Below are 13,871 nucleotides of genomic sequence, written 5' to 3' on the forward strand. Positions count from 1 at the left end.
CATCTGACCACTGTCACTTTAAGCATTAATAACTCTGGAATGCTTTTACCTTTCATTCTGATTCCGAGATTGTTTTTTCGTGACATATTCTACTTTACGTTAGTGGTAAAATTTTGTCGATCCTTGCATCGTTTCTTGGTGAAAAATTCCAAAATTTGATGAAAAAATTGAAAATTTTGCATTTTTTTGATATCTTTGAAGCTCTCTGCTTATAAGGAAAATTAATATTCCAAATAAATTATATATTGATTCACATATACAACACGTCTACTCTATGTTTGCATCATAACGTTGACATGTTTTTACTTTTGGAAGACACCAGAGGGCTTCAAAGTACAGCAGCAATTTTCTAATTTTTCACAAAATTTTCAAAATCAAAATTTTTCAGGGACCAGTTCCGTTTTGAAGTGGATTTGAAGGGCCTTCTTATTAGAAATACCCCAAAAATGACCCCATTATAAAAACTGCACCCCCCAAAGTATTCAAAATGACATTCAAAAGGTTTGTTAACCCTTTAGGTGTTTCACAGGAATAGCAGCAAATTGAAGGAGAAAATTCAAAATCTTATTTTTTTACACTGGCATGTTCTTGTAGACCCAGTTTTTGAATTTTTCCAAGGGGTAAAAGGAGAGAAATCTTCCTAAAATGTGTAGCCCAATTTCTCTCGAGTAAGGAAATACCTCATATGTGTATGTCAAGTGTACGGCGGGCGCAGTAGAGGGCTCAGAAGGGAAGGAGCGACAATGGGATTTTGGAAAGTGAGTTTTTCTGAAATGGTTTTTGTGGGGCATGTCGCATTTAGGAAGCCCCTATGGTGCCAGAACAGCAAAAAAAAACACATGGCATACCATTTTAGAAACTACACCCCTCAAGGAACACATCAAGGGGTACAGTGAGCCTTAAAACCTCACAGGTGTTTGACGACTTTTTGCTAAAGTCGCATGTGTAAATGAAAAAAAAATTTTTTTTTCACTAAATTGCTGGTTTTCCCCCACATTTTATATTTTTACAAGGGGTAATAGGAGAAAATGACCCCCAAAATTTGTAACCCCATTTCTTCTGAGTATGGAAATACCCCATGTGTGGACATCAAGTGATCTGCTGGCGCACTACAATGCTCAGAAGAGAAGGAGCGCCATTGAGCTTTTGAAGACAGAATTTGGTTGGAATAGAAGTCGGGGGCCATGTGCATTTACCAAGCCCCCCGTGGTGCCAGAACAGTGGACCCCCCCCCCACGTGACCCCATTTTGGAAACTACACCACCCACAGAATTTAATAAGGGGTGCAGTGAGTATTTACACCCCACTGGCGTTTGACAGATCTTTGGAACAGTGGGCTGTGCAAATGAAAAATTAAATTTTTCATTTTCACGTACCACTGTTCCAAAAATCTGTCAGACACCTGTGGGGCGTAAATGCTCACTGCACCCCTTATTACATTATGTGATTGGTGTAGTTTCCAAAATTGGGTCATATGTGGGGGGTTCCATTGTTCTGGCTCTATGGGGGCTTTGTAAACGCATGTAGCCTTCAATTCCGGACAAATTTTATCTTCAAAATCCCAATGGTGCTCCTTCTCTTCTGAGCATTGTAGTTCGCCCGCCAAGCACTTTACATCCACATATGGGGTATGCTCTTACTCAGAAAAAATGGGGTTACAAATTTTGAGGGGCTTTTTTCCTATGTTTCCTTGTGAAAATGAAAAATTTTGGGTAACACCAGCATTTTTGTGAAATTTTTTTTTTTTCATTTTTCCATCCAAATTCGTCAAACACCTGTGGGGTGTAAATGCTCACTATACCCCTTGTTACTTTCCATGAGGGGTGTAGTTTCCAAAATGGGATCACATGTGGGTATTTATTTTTTTGCGTTTATGTCAGAACCGCTGTAAAATCAGCCACCCCTGTGCACATCACCAATGTAGGCCTCAAATGTACATAGTGCACTCTCACTGTTGAGCCTTGTTATGCGCACGCAGAGCATTTTATGCCCACATATGGGGTATTTCTGTACTCAGAAGAAATTGCAAATTTACAAATTTTGGGGGGCTTTTTTTCCTTTTAACACTTGTGAAAATAAAAAGTAAAGGACAACACCAGCATGTTAGTGTAAAATTTTAATTTTTTTTTACACTGACAGGCTGGTGTAGCCCCCAACTTTTCCTTTTCATAAGGGGTTAAAGGAGAAATAGCCCCCCAAAATTTGTAACGCAATTTCTCCTGATTACAGAGATACCCCATATGTGGCCCTAAACTGTTTCCTTGAAATATGACAGGGCTCTGAAGTGAGAGCGCCATGCGCATTTGAGGACAAAATTAGGGATTGCATAGGGGTGGACATAGGGGTATTCCACGCCAGTGATTCCCAAACAGGGTTTCTCCAGCTGTTGCTAAACTCCCAGCATGCCTGGACAGTCAGTGGCTGTCCGGAAATGCTGGGAGTTGTTGTTTTGCAACAGCTGGAGGCTCCGTTTTGGAAACACTGCTGTACAATAAGTTTTTCATTTTTATTGGGGGGACAGTGTAAGGGGGTGTATGTGTAGTGTTTTACCCTTTATTATGTGTTAGTGTAGTGTAGTGTTTTTAGGGTACAGTCACACTGGCAGGTTACAGTGAGCTTGATGCTAGAAATTTGCGCTGCGGCGAAAAGTTTGCCGCAGCTCATACTTGAAGCAGGAAACTTACTGTAAACCCGCCCGTGTGAATGTACCCTGTACGTTCACATGGGGGGGCAAACCTCCAGCTGTTTCAAAACTACAACTCTCAGCATGTACTGACAGACCATGCATGCTGGGAGTTGTAGTTTTGCAACAGCTGGAGGCACACTGGTTGGAAAACCTTCAGTTAGGTTCTGTTACCTAACTCAGTATTTTCCAACCAGTGTGCCTATAGCTGTTGCAAAACTACAACTCCCAGCATGTACTGATCGCCAAAGGGCATGCTGGGAGATCTAGTTATGCAACAGCTGGAGGGATCGCAACTACAACTCCCAGCATACCGAGACAGCTGTTTCGGCATGCTGGGATTTGCAGTTTTGCAAGATCCGGAGGGCTACAGATAGAGACCACTGCACTGTGATCTCCAAACTGTGGACCTCCAGATGTTGCAAAACTACAAATTCCAGCATGCACAGACAGCAAACAGCTATGTGGGCATGCTGGGAGTTGTAGTTTTGCAAGATCTAGAGTGCTACAGTATAGAGATCACTGTGCAGTGGTCTCTAAACTGTAGACCTCCAGCTGTTGCAAAACTGCATCTCCCACCATGCCCAGCAGCTGTCTGGGCATGCTGGGAGTTGTAGTTTTGCAACATCTGGAGGGCTACAGTCTCAGACTGTAGCCCTCTAGATGTTGCTAGGCAACTTACCGGCTTCCGTCGGATCCAGGGAGCCGTCCTCTTCTGCCACACGACATCGCCGCCCGCGCCGATCACCGCCGCCGATCCGGTCCCGCAGCTTCCACCGACGGGTAAGTGGATCTTCGGCGTTCGGTCCCCGTCATTTCCCCGTCCTGCCCCACCTATTGTGGGTGGGCAGAACGGGGAAAATGAAAGTAAACCCCCCGCCCCTAATCTGCTCTTGGTGGTCGCGTCTAGACCACCAATAGCAGAGATAGGAGGGGTGGCAACCCTGCCACCTCACTCCTATGGCTACAGGGGGATCGTGGGTGTCTTAGACACCCGCGATCCCCCTTCTTTTCCGGGTCACCGGGTCACCATAGACCCGAATGACCGGGAATCGGCGCAAATGGCAAGTGTGAATTCACTTGCAATTTGCGCCGATCGCCGACATGGGGGGGTCTGATGACCCCCCTGGGCATTTGCACGGGGTACCTGCTGATCGATATCAGCAGTCACCCCGGCCCGGTCCCCGCCCGGCACGCGGCGGGGACCGAAATTCCCACGGGCGTACAGGTACGCCCTGGGTCCTTAAGACCCAGGTACAGAAGGCGTATCCATACGCCCTAGGTCCTGTACGGGTTAAAGTGAATATACAGTCCTAGTACATATTTTTCCAGTACTTTTTAGGGTCTGTATACTGCAGAGGAAATGCTTTTCATTTTGGAACACAGTGCTTTCTGCTGACTTCATGACCACAGTGCTCTCTGCTGACATCTCTGTCTATTTTAGGAACTGTACAGAATATACAGTCCTAGTACATATTTTTGTTGAATACATAATACACTTTACTAGCAATAAATGTCTCCTAGCAATCATTAATCTCTCAAGGATCAAGTTTTTTTTTTTTTTTTTTTTTTTTTTAACCTTATTGGTTAAATTCCAGCAGCTATAATGTATTAAAATTTTTCATCAACATAGCTGAAAAAATGACAAACCTAAACCACAGTGCTGAGTAGATGCCTATGTTAATGCTTGTGCAAAAATAAAGGAAAAAAATGTGAAAAAGGGGACACTAATTAATGTGTTGGGCTATGTTCACACAGAAAACACGGGCGGACATTCCACAAATTGCGGGTGCCAGCAGAACATGCCAGCACTAGGACTGCTTGTAAATACCCCGTCTCTGTAGATTATTATTTGCCGTCTATCAGTCAGCATACTTCCAAGTGGTGCAAGTGCCCCCCCCAGGATTGGGCAAATATGAACATTCCACACATTTTACACCATGCGCACATGGCCTTAATGTGTTTCCTTTTTCTGTGAGTTGTTAAATTTACAGAATTTCCAAACAAGTGTAGGTTCTTATGGTTTGATCATTTTGCAAAATAAAAACACTTTTAGAATAATATAATTTGCTTTTGTTTCACCGCATTACAAGACTCACAATTTGCTTTTTTTCCCCGCACTTGTTGTAAATCTCTAATAGAGATGAACGAATTTTTGAAAAATTTGATTCAGCCGATTCGCCAAATAAAAAAAAAAAATAGTTTCGGTCTGAATTTATTTGCGGCGAATCTCTATTAAAAACGGCTATTTATGGCCTATAGAGAGCCTCAATTGAGGTGTAGAACACTTCCCCTTGCTGTAACAAGCATAGGGAGTGTGTTGGGGTAGTGAAATAATACTGTTATTCAGTATGCCATGCAGATTACAGGCATAGTTATTAGAATCACTGTCGCAGAGCAACACAAAGACAGAGCCTGGAGGTGTCATCGATATGAGGAGACCACATAATGGCTGAATGACACAGCGTGGAGGTGGCAACAGCCTGACGAGACCATAAAGCCTCACAATTGAAAAGATTTTTTTAACATTTAAATGAAATATTTCAAATAGATGAACCTAAAAAGTTTTATTTAATGTGCCAACAGCATGAGGAGACCACATGGCGGTACATTGACACAGTATGGAGGTGGCAGCAGCAATTGCAGACCATATAGTGGCTGAATGACACAGCCTGGAGTTGGCGGCTGCAAGAGGAGATCATATAGTGGCTTAATGACACAGCCTGGAGTTGGCGGCTGCAAGAGGAGATCATATAGTGGCTGAATGACACAGCCTGGAGGTTGCGGAGCATGAATAGACCATATAGTGGCTTAATGGCACAGCCTGGAGTTGGCGGCAGCAAGAGGAGACCATATAGTTAGAGATGAGCAAATTTTTTGAAAATTTGATTTGGCCGATTCGCTGAATTTTCTGAAAAAATTTGGTTGGGTTCGAATTTATTTCCATCGAATCGCTATTAAAAAACGTCTTTTTCTGGACTACAGAGAGGCTCAATAGGGTTGTAGGACACTTTGCCTTGTCCTACCATGCATAGGGAGTGTGCTGTGTTAGTGAAATAATACTGTTATTCAGTATGTCATGCAGAATACAGGCATCGCTATTAGAATAACTGCCGCAGAGCGTCTGGATGTAGCAGATTTTTTATGTCATTTTAATTTAATTTAATTTGAATTTATTTTATTTTTTTGATTACCCATTTTGGTGATCATCGAGCTGGCGGTCCGCCGCTAGGCGAGCTACCACCTGTTCCAGCCCCTGCCTCTTAACGCACCCCCATACCCTGAGTGTCCACTTGAAAAGGCAGGGACTGCAGTACAAGTAACGTGGAGATGAGCACATTCAGCTTCTGTGCCATTGGATTAGTGGGCACATAAAGCTAGAAGTGGCTGCAGTGAAAATGCTTGTACTTGTATCTTGAAATCGAGCTGGTGGTCTTCAGCCAGGCGAGATACCACCTGTTCCACCCCCTGCCTCTCAGCGCCCCCTTGACTGTGAAAGTGTGAATGTGTCATTTAATCAGTTATGGTTCATTGTTATCGCTCCAAGCTGTTTCATTGGATTCTTGTGATAATACCACAGGTAATATGACATCGACGATCATAGGGCGTCATTCTTGAAAAGATTACATATATTTTTTTAAATTTAAGATTTATATTAGATTCTCAAGTTTAATGTTCCAGTGTTTACTTAGAACCAGTACTGTATAATCACAAAACCCAATCTAACAAGGAGTCACATGACGGCACAATGACAGAGCCTAGAAGTGGCAGCAACATAAGGAGACCATAATCTGGCAGAATGACACAGCCTGGAATTGGTGGCAGCATGAGGAGACCATATAGTGGCTGAATGACACAGCCTGGAGTTGGCGGCAGCATGAGGAGACCACAGGGCCTCACAATCCCTAAGATTAAAAGATGAATTTTTAAATTTAAATTGAAGATTTATGATAGCTAGTGCTACCATAAATTTTTTAGGTAATGTCCCAGGCCCAGCAGTATCAGTTAACCATATAGTGTCTGAATGACACAGCCTGGAGCTCGCGGCAGCATGAGGAGACAATGGCGCTTCACAATACTCAAGATTAAATGATGAATTTTCAAATTTAAATTGAAGATTTATGGTAGCAAGTGCTACCATAAAATTTTTTAGGTAATGTCCAAGGCCCAACAGCATCAGTAAACCATATAGTGGCTGAATGACACAGCCTGGAGCTCGCGGCAGAATGAGGAGACAATAGGGCTTCACAATCTTTAAGATTAACCGCTTAAGGATGGAGGGCGTATCCATACGCCACTGGTTTAAACTCCTTAAGGACTGAGGGCGTATGGGTATGCCCATGGGAATTCCAGAGTTTTTAAAGTTTTTAAAAAGTGCCAAGTTCACTGGTGCCCCATACCGGCAAACTTGTCTGGATTCAGCCAGCGGACCACAAGCCTGTGATTCCTGAGTTTGTTGGCGACTCAGGAATCAAGATTGACATTGTTGGGTTCACTGAAATGGACTATTTCAGGGTTTTTTTCAGTGACGACTTTGTCAATCTGATGGTTGACCAGACGAACCTGTACGCCCAACAGTTTGTCACCGCAAACCCGGGCTCATTTTTAGCTAGACCCAATGAGTGGTACCCAGTCAATACAGCCAAAATTAGGACTTTTTGGGGCCTCGTGCTGCCTATGGGTCTAGTTAAAAAACCCAGTGTGAGGCAATACTGGAGTGGGGACGTCCTCTACTGATCCCACTTTACGGTATGGCCATGGACGTCCCCGGTTCAAGGCCATTCGGAAATGTTTGCATTATGCTGATAATGCGACATGTCCCCCCGAGGTGATCCCGTGTATGACTGCCTCTATAAAATCAGGCCTGTCATCAATCACTTCGGGGCCAGATTTTGGGAGGCCCCTGTCCCTGGGCGGGAGGTAGCTATTGATGAGTCTCTCAATGGCTTTAAGGGGAGACTCAGCTTCCGGCAATATATCCCAACCAAGCGAGCGCGGTATGGCGTGAAGATGTATACATTTTGCGAGAGTACATCAGGGTACACTTGCAAGTTTATGGTGTATGAGGGATGAGATTCCCGTATTGAACACCCAGAATGTCCCCCCACTCTGGGTGTTAGCGGGAAAATCTTTTTGGGCCTTTTGCACCCATTTCTCGATAAAGGTTACCACCTTTACGTGGATAACTTTTATACTAGTATCCCTCACTTCACATCCCTCGCCCCCAGATCCATGGTCGCTTGTGGGACAGTCCGGAAGAATCAAAGAGGCCTACCGCCCCATCCCCTACATGCTCCTATCCCCGGGGTGAGTCCCGTGCCTTTTCCCATGAAAACCTGCTGCTGGTCAGGTATAAGGATGAGAGGGATGTCCTTATGCTCACCACAATTCATGGGAACGGCAGAACCCCTGTCCATGTGCAAGGTACCTCGGGACCGGTCCTCAAGCCCGATTGTATTCTGGACTACAATCGGTATATGGGGGGGAGTTGATCTTTCGGATCAAGTCCTCAAGCCATATGATGCTGTCAGGATTCGGCAGGCTGGAGGTGGATCCTCTGTGTCAGAGAGGGATTGGCGTGGACCGTACCGGTGGACCGGTTCTAAGTTGCTACTGGTATTCACCAGAGCCCGCCGCAAAGCAGGATGGTCTTGCAGCGGCGGTAGCAACCAGGTCGTATCCACTGGTAACGGCTCAACCTCTCTGACTGCTGAGATAGGCGCGGTACAAGGGATTAGACAAGAGCAGGGTTGGACGTAGCAGAAGGTCAGGGCAGGCAGCAAGGATCGTAGTCAGGGGCAACGGCAAGAGGTCTGGAACACTGGCTTGGGACATACAAGGAATGCTTTCACTGGCACAATGGCAACAAGATACGGCAAGGAAGGGAAGGGGAAGTGAGGTTATATAGGGAAGTGCACAGGTGAAAATACTAATTAGAACCAGGCGCCAATCAGCGGCGCACTGGCCCTTTAAATCACAGGGAGCCGACGCGCGCATGCCCTAGTGAGCGGGGCCGCGCGCGCCGGGACAGTACAGACGGGGAACGAGTCTGGTAAGCGGGCCGGGATGCGAACCGCTAGCGGGCGCGTCCCGCATCGTGGATCGCATCCCGACTAGGGACATTATCGCAGCGTTCCCGGTCAGCGGGTACGACCAGGGCGCTGCGAACAGGAAAACGCTGCTAGCGCTCCGGGGAGGAGCGGGGACCCGGAGCGCTCGGCGTAACAGAGGCCATGCGGAAAACACAGACATGGTACAAGAAAGTTGCTGTCTACATGGTACAGGTTACCATGTACAACTCTTTTGTACTGTCCCAGGGACATTCCTTCAGTTTCAAGAGGACGTTCTAAAGGCCCTCATCTTTGGTGGCCGCCAAGGAGTGGATCAGAGCACCTCTGGAACTGTGGGCCCCCGGATGGTCCCCGGCCAACACTTTCCAGGTGAGGTCCCGCACACTGGAAAGAAGGGACGATCCCAGAAAAAATGCAGAGTGTGTCACAGGAGGGGGATTTGGAAGGACACCACCACTCAGTGTGACACTTGCCCCGATCATCCAGGCCTCTGCATTAAAAACCGCTTCAGGGAGTATCACACTTCCATGGAGCACTACATTTTTTATCCTTCTCCCAATTTTAATTCCCCAGAATTATACTCCAATGTACCAGTCCAGAGTACATTGTCTTCCAAATTTTAAAACCAAAACACCCCCCCCCCCAAAAAAAAAAAAAAAAAAAACACTTGTGTCATGGGACACAGAGTCAACAGCACTGGGGTCTGCAGTTGTCTCAAATGCGCAGTACTCTGTCCCCACTAGAAAGGGGGGCGCATTTGAGGTAACAGGTTAGGGGCGGCCCCACACATCGCATTCCCAGAATGATGATTCAGAGCATAGGGTTTGGGGGCGGGCATCATTTTTACTTTCGGCTATACTCTGGGTAATCATTTTGGGAATTGGCATAGCAGTATTAAAATTGCAATCCCCCCCCCCCCATAGTACACTTCATCCATTCCTCGAAAATAAATTTAGGGAACACCCCTCTGTTCCAAATCTCCACTTCACCCCTATACACCTTCCCTAGGGGGTGTACTGTTTGTAATAGGCTCACATGTGGGTGTTCCTTTCTTGTATTTTCCTCTGAATGTATGTAACTGTTCATAAGAAACATCGGCCTCAAATGCGAAGATTCGGCAATTCGGAGTCACATGTTAGTTGTTCCCAGAAAGATGAAGCAGAGTATAGGTTGAAAATTGTAATTTTCAAAAGCTACCCTTCATCCATTCCTGGAAAATAAATTTAGGAAACACCCGTGCGTTCAAAATGTCCTCTTTAGCCCTATACCCATTCCTCAGGGTGGGTACTTTCTGTAATGGTGTCACATGTGCGTGTTTCATTTTTGTACTTTCCTCTGAATGTATGTAACCGTCAGCTACTGATATGCCATAGGCCTCAAATGCAAACAGACCTCTATGACTTCTGAGCCTTGTTGTGCACCCGTCCAGCACGTTACCCCATATGTGGATGTGTTTCCATAGTCAGGAGAAAAAGCCCTCCAAAATTTGTAACCCAATTTCTCCAATTATCCCTTGTGAAAATGTTAAAAATTGGGCAACCCCAGCATTTTAGTGTAATAAAATCAAATTTTTCAATTTATGGCCCACTGTTCAAAAAACCTGTGAGGTGTAAGTACTCACTGTACCCCTTGTTACCTTCCTTGAGGGGTGTAGTTTCAAAATTGTGGTCACTTGCCGGGGTTTTTCTTTTTTTTAGATTTTATGTCAGAACCTCAACCATTGCAGTGCAAAGCATCATTTTAGGCCGCAAATCTCATCGTGCTGTCTCACTCCTAAGCCCTGTTTTGCACCCGATTAGTGCTTTACCGCCATATATGGGGTATATCCTAATTCTGGAGAAATTGGGCTAGAAATTTTGTGGAGCTTTTTTTATCTTACTACTTGTGAAACTAAAAAAATGTAGGTTCATACCAGCAATTTAGTATTAAAAATCGAACTTTTCCCTTTTACGGCCCACTGTTCAAAAAACACGTGAGGTGTAAGAACTCACTGTAACCCTTGTTACGTTCCTGGAGGGGTTTCGTTTCCAAAATGGTGTCACATTTGGGGGGTTTCTGCTATTCTGGCATCATGTGAGGTTTGAAAATGCACAAGGCCCCCGACTTCAATTTCAGCAAAATTCTCTCTCCAAAAGTTCATTGGCGCTTCTTCTGGTCTGAGACCTGTAGTGTGCCAGCAGAGCACTTAACATCCACATATGGAGCATTTTCTTAATGGGGAGAAATTGGGCTTCAAAGTTTGGGGTCCATTTTCTCCTATTACCCCTTGTGAAAAAGAAAATTTGGGGTAACACCATCATTTTACTGTTAAAAATCTAATTTTCCATTTTCACGTCCAATTTCAACGCAAAGTCGTCAAACACCTGTGAGGTGTTAGGGCTCACTATACCCCTTGTTACATTTCTTGAGGGGTGTAGTTTCCAAAAAAGTATGCCATTTTTTTTTTATAATTTTTTTTTTTTTTTGCTGTTCTAGCACCCTGTTGACTTTCTAAATGCAACATGTCCCACAAAACCCATTTCAGCAAAATTCTCTTTCAAAAAGCCAAATTTTGCTCTTTCTCTTCTGAGCATTGTAGTACGCCAGCAGAGCACTTAACGACCACATATGGGGCGTTTTCTTAATTGGGAGAAATTAGGCTTCAAAGTTTGAGGTCCATTTTCTCCAATTACCCCTTTTGAAAATGAAGAATTTGGGGTAACACCATCGTTTTATTGTTAAAAATCGAATTTTCAATTTTCACATCCAACTTCAATGCCAACTTCAAAGTCGTCAAACACCTGTGAGGTGTAAAGGCTCACTATACCCCTTGAGGGGTGTAGTTTCCAAAATAGTATGCCATGTGTTTTTTTTTAGCAGATCTGGCACCATGCGGGCTTCCTAAATGCAACATGGCCCCCAAAAACCATGACAGCAAAATTTGTTTAAAAAAATCCCACAGTTGCTCTTTCCCTCTAGAGCCATGTTGTGAGCCTGCAGAGCCCTTTATGTCAACATATGAGGTATTCACGAACTCGAGAGAAATTGGGCTACATATTTTGGGGGGCTTTTTCACCTAACACCACTTTTAAAAATGAAAAAAATGGGGCTACAAGAACATGTTAGTGTAAAAAATGCAGATTTAGGTTTTTCTCCTCCACTTTGCTGCTATTCTTGTGAAACACCTAAAGGGTTAGCAAAGTTTCTGCATTTATCATTCTTTTCAAACGTATGGCTTTTATATGACAATTTTTTTTACCTTGATAAATAAATCACACGTAAGCAAAACCCAGGAAAACCGCTTACTAAAGCATTTTTTAAAGAAGAAAAGTTTTCCCTTATGTTAATAGCCGAAGTTCTTTATCTATCCTTTATTACCAATAGTGTTGCTAGAGAGTGATGGGGAGGGGGGGGGGGGGGGGCGTACCGCATCGGGTGACACCCTGGCTGGCCTGCCTGGCACTAAATAGCTGCACTCCAACTATACCGCAACAACCCATCCACCCTCCTCAGAAATAAAAAAAATATTAAAAACATACTATGCTGCACCATGAATATCCGGACTCTGGAGGCTTTTTTGTTTAATTTAGAGCCTGCATTTTGTGACATTGGTGGGCGGAGTCTTGCGTCGCTGCACTGAGGCCGGAGTTTACGCCAGGAAGGAAGACAGTGCAGCACCAACAGGCAAATAAACAATAGTAAAGCCACAAAAAAGAAATTACTATGGATGTTTCTTTTTTTTAAGGAAAAATTTTAGTGTCACATATGGGTTATTTACTTAGTCTGTAAAAATTCTTGCACAACTATTTTGTGCCTTATTCTATTTTAACACAACATTAATTTTTAAATTTAGTGGGTACTCCAGCATGTACATGTCCTAAAATTAACAAGGTGTGCAGTGTGTATTTTCATAAATGAATAGAGTTATTAGTTATATAATTATTTTTTTTCTATAATTAACATTAATGTAGTAGCTTTGTTTCACGATGCAGAACAAGAAGAGTTGTTAAAGTGGGTGTTAATGTCCTTTTCTGCAGACATATGCACTTTCTGTAAGCCAGGTTGGACCTGGAGTACAAATCACTAGTCAGACCACACATGGAATACTGTGTACAGTACTGGGCACCAGTGTACAAGAATGATATAGTGGAGCTGGAGAGAGTTAAAAGATGGGCAACCAGAGTAATACAGGGAATGGGAGGACTACAGTACCCAGAAATATTATCAGAATTAGGGTTATTTAGTTTAGAAAAAAGGAGGCTTAGGGGAGACCTAATTACAATATATAAATATATCTTGGGACCGTACAGAGATCTCTCCCATGATCTATTTATATCCAGGACTGTATCTATAACAAGAGTGCATCCTCTACGTTTAGAGGAAAGAAGGTTTCTACACAAGCACAGACGGGGGTTCTTTACTGTAAGAGCAGTGAGACTGTGGCATTCTCTGCCTGAAGAGGTGGCTTCCTCATGGTGAACTCTGTAAAAGAGTTCAAAAGGGGTATGGATGCATTTTTGGAGTATAATAACATCGCTGGTAATGGATACTAGATTTATAGGGACAGAACGTTGATCCTGGGATTTATTCTGATGCCATATTTGGAGTCGGGAAGGAATTTTTACCTCTAGTATGAGTTTTTTTTGCCTTCCTCTGGATCAACTCAGTAGGGACTCATTAGAGTTATAAGTTGAACTTGATGGACTCTGGTCTTTTTTCAACCTTAAGAACTACAGTGGGGATCAAAAATTTGGGCACCCCAGGTAAAAAAAAATTGTATTAATGTGCATAAAGAAGCCAAGGAAAGATGGAAAAATCTCCAAAAGACATCAAATTACAGATTAGACATTCTTATAATATGTCAATTAAAGTTAGATTTTATTTCCATCATTTACACTTTCAAAATAACAGAAAACAAAAAAATGGCATCTGCAAAAGTTTGGGCACCCTGCAGAATTTATAGCATGCACTGCCCCCTTTGCAAAGCTGAGACCTGCCAGTGTCATGGATTGTTCTCAATCATAATCTGGGAAGACCAGGTGATGTCAACTCAAAGGTTTTAAATACCCAGACTCATCTGACCTTGCCCCAACAATCAGCACCATGGTTCTAAGCAGTTGTCTAGAAATCTTAAACTG

Source organism: Hyla sarda, chromosome 1 (assembly GCF_029499605.1).
Source record: "Hyla sarda isolate aHylSar1 chromosome 1, aHylSar1.hap1, whole genome shotgun sequence".
In the NCBI taxonomy this organism is placed as follows: domain Eukaryota; kingdom Metazoa; phylum Chordata; class Amphibia; order Anura; family Hylidae; genus Hyla; species Hyla sarda.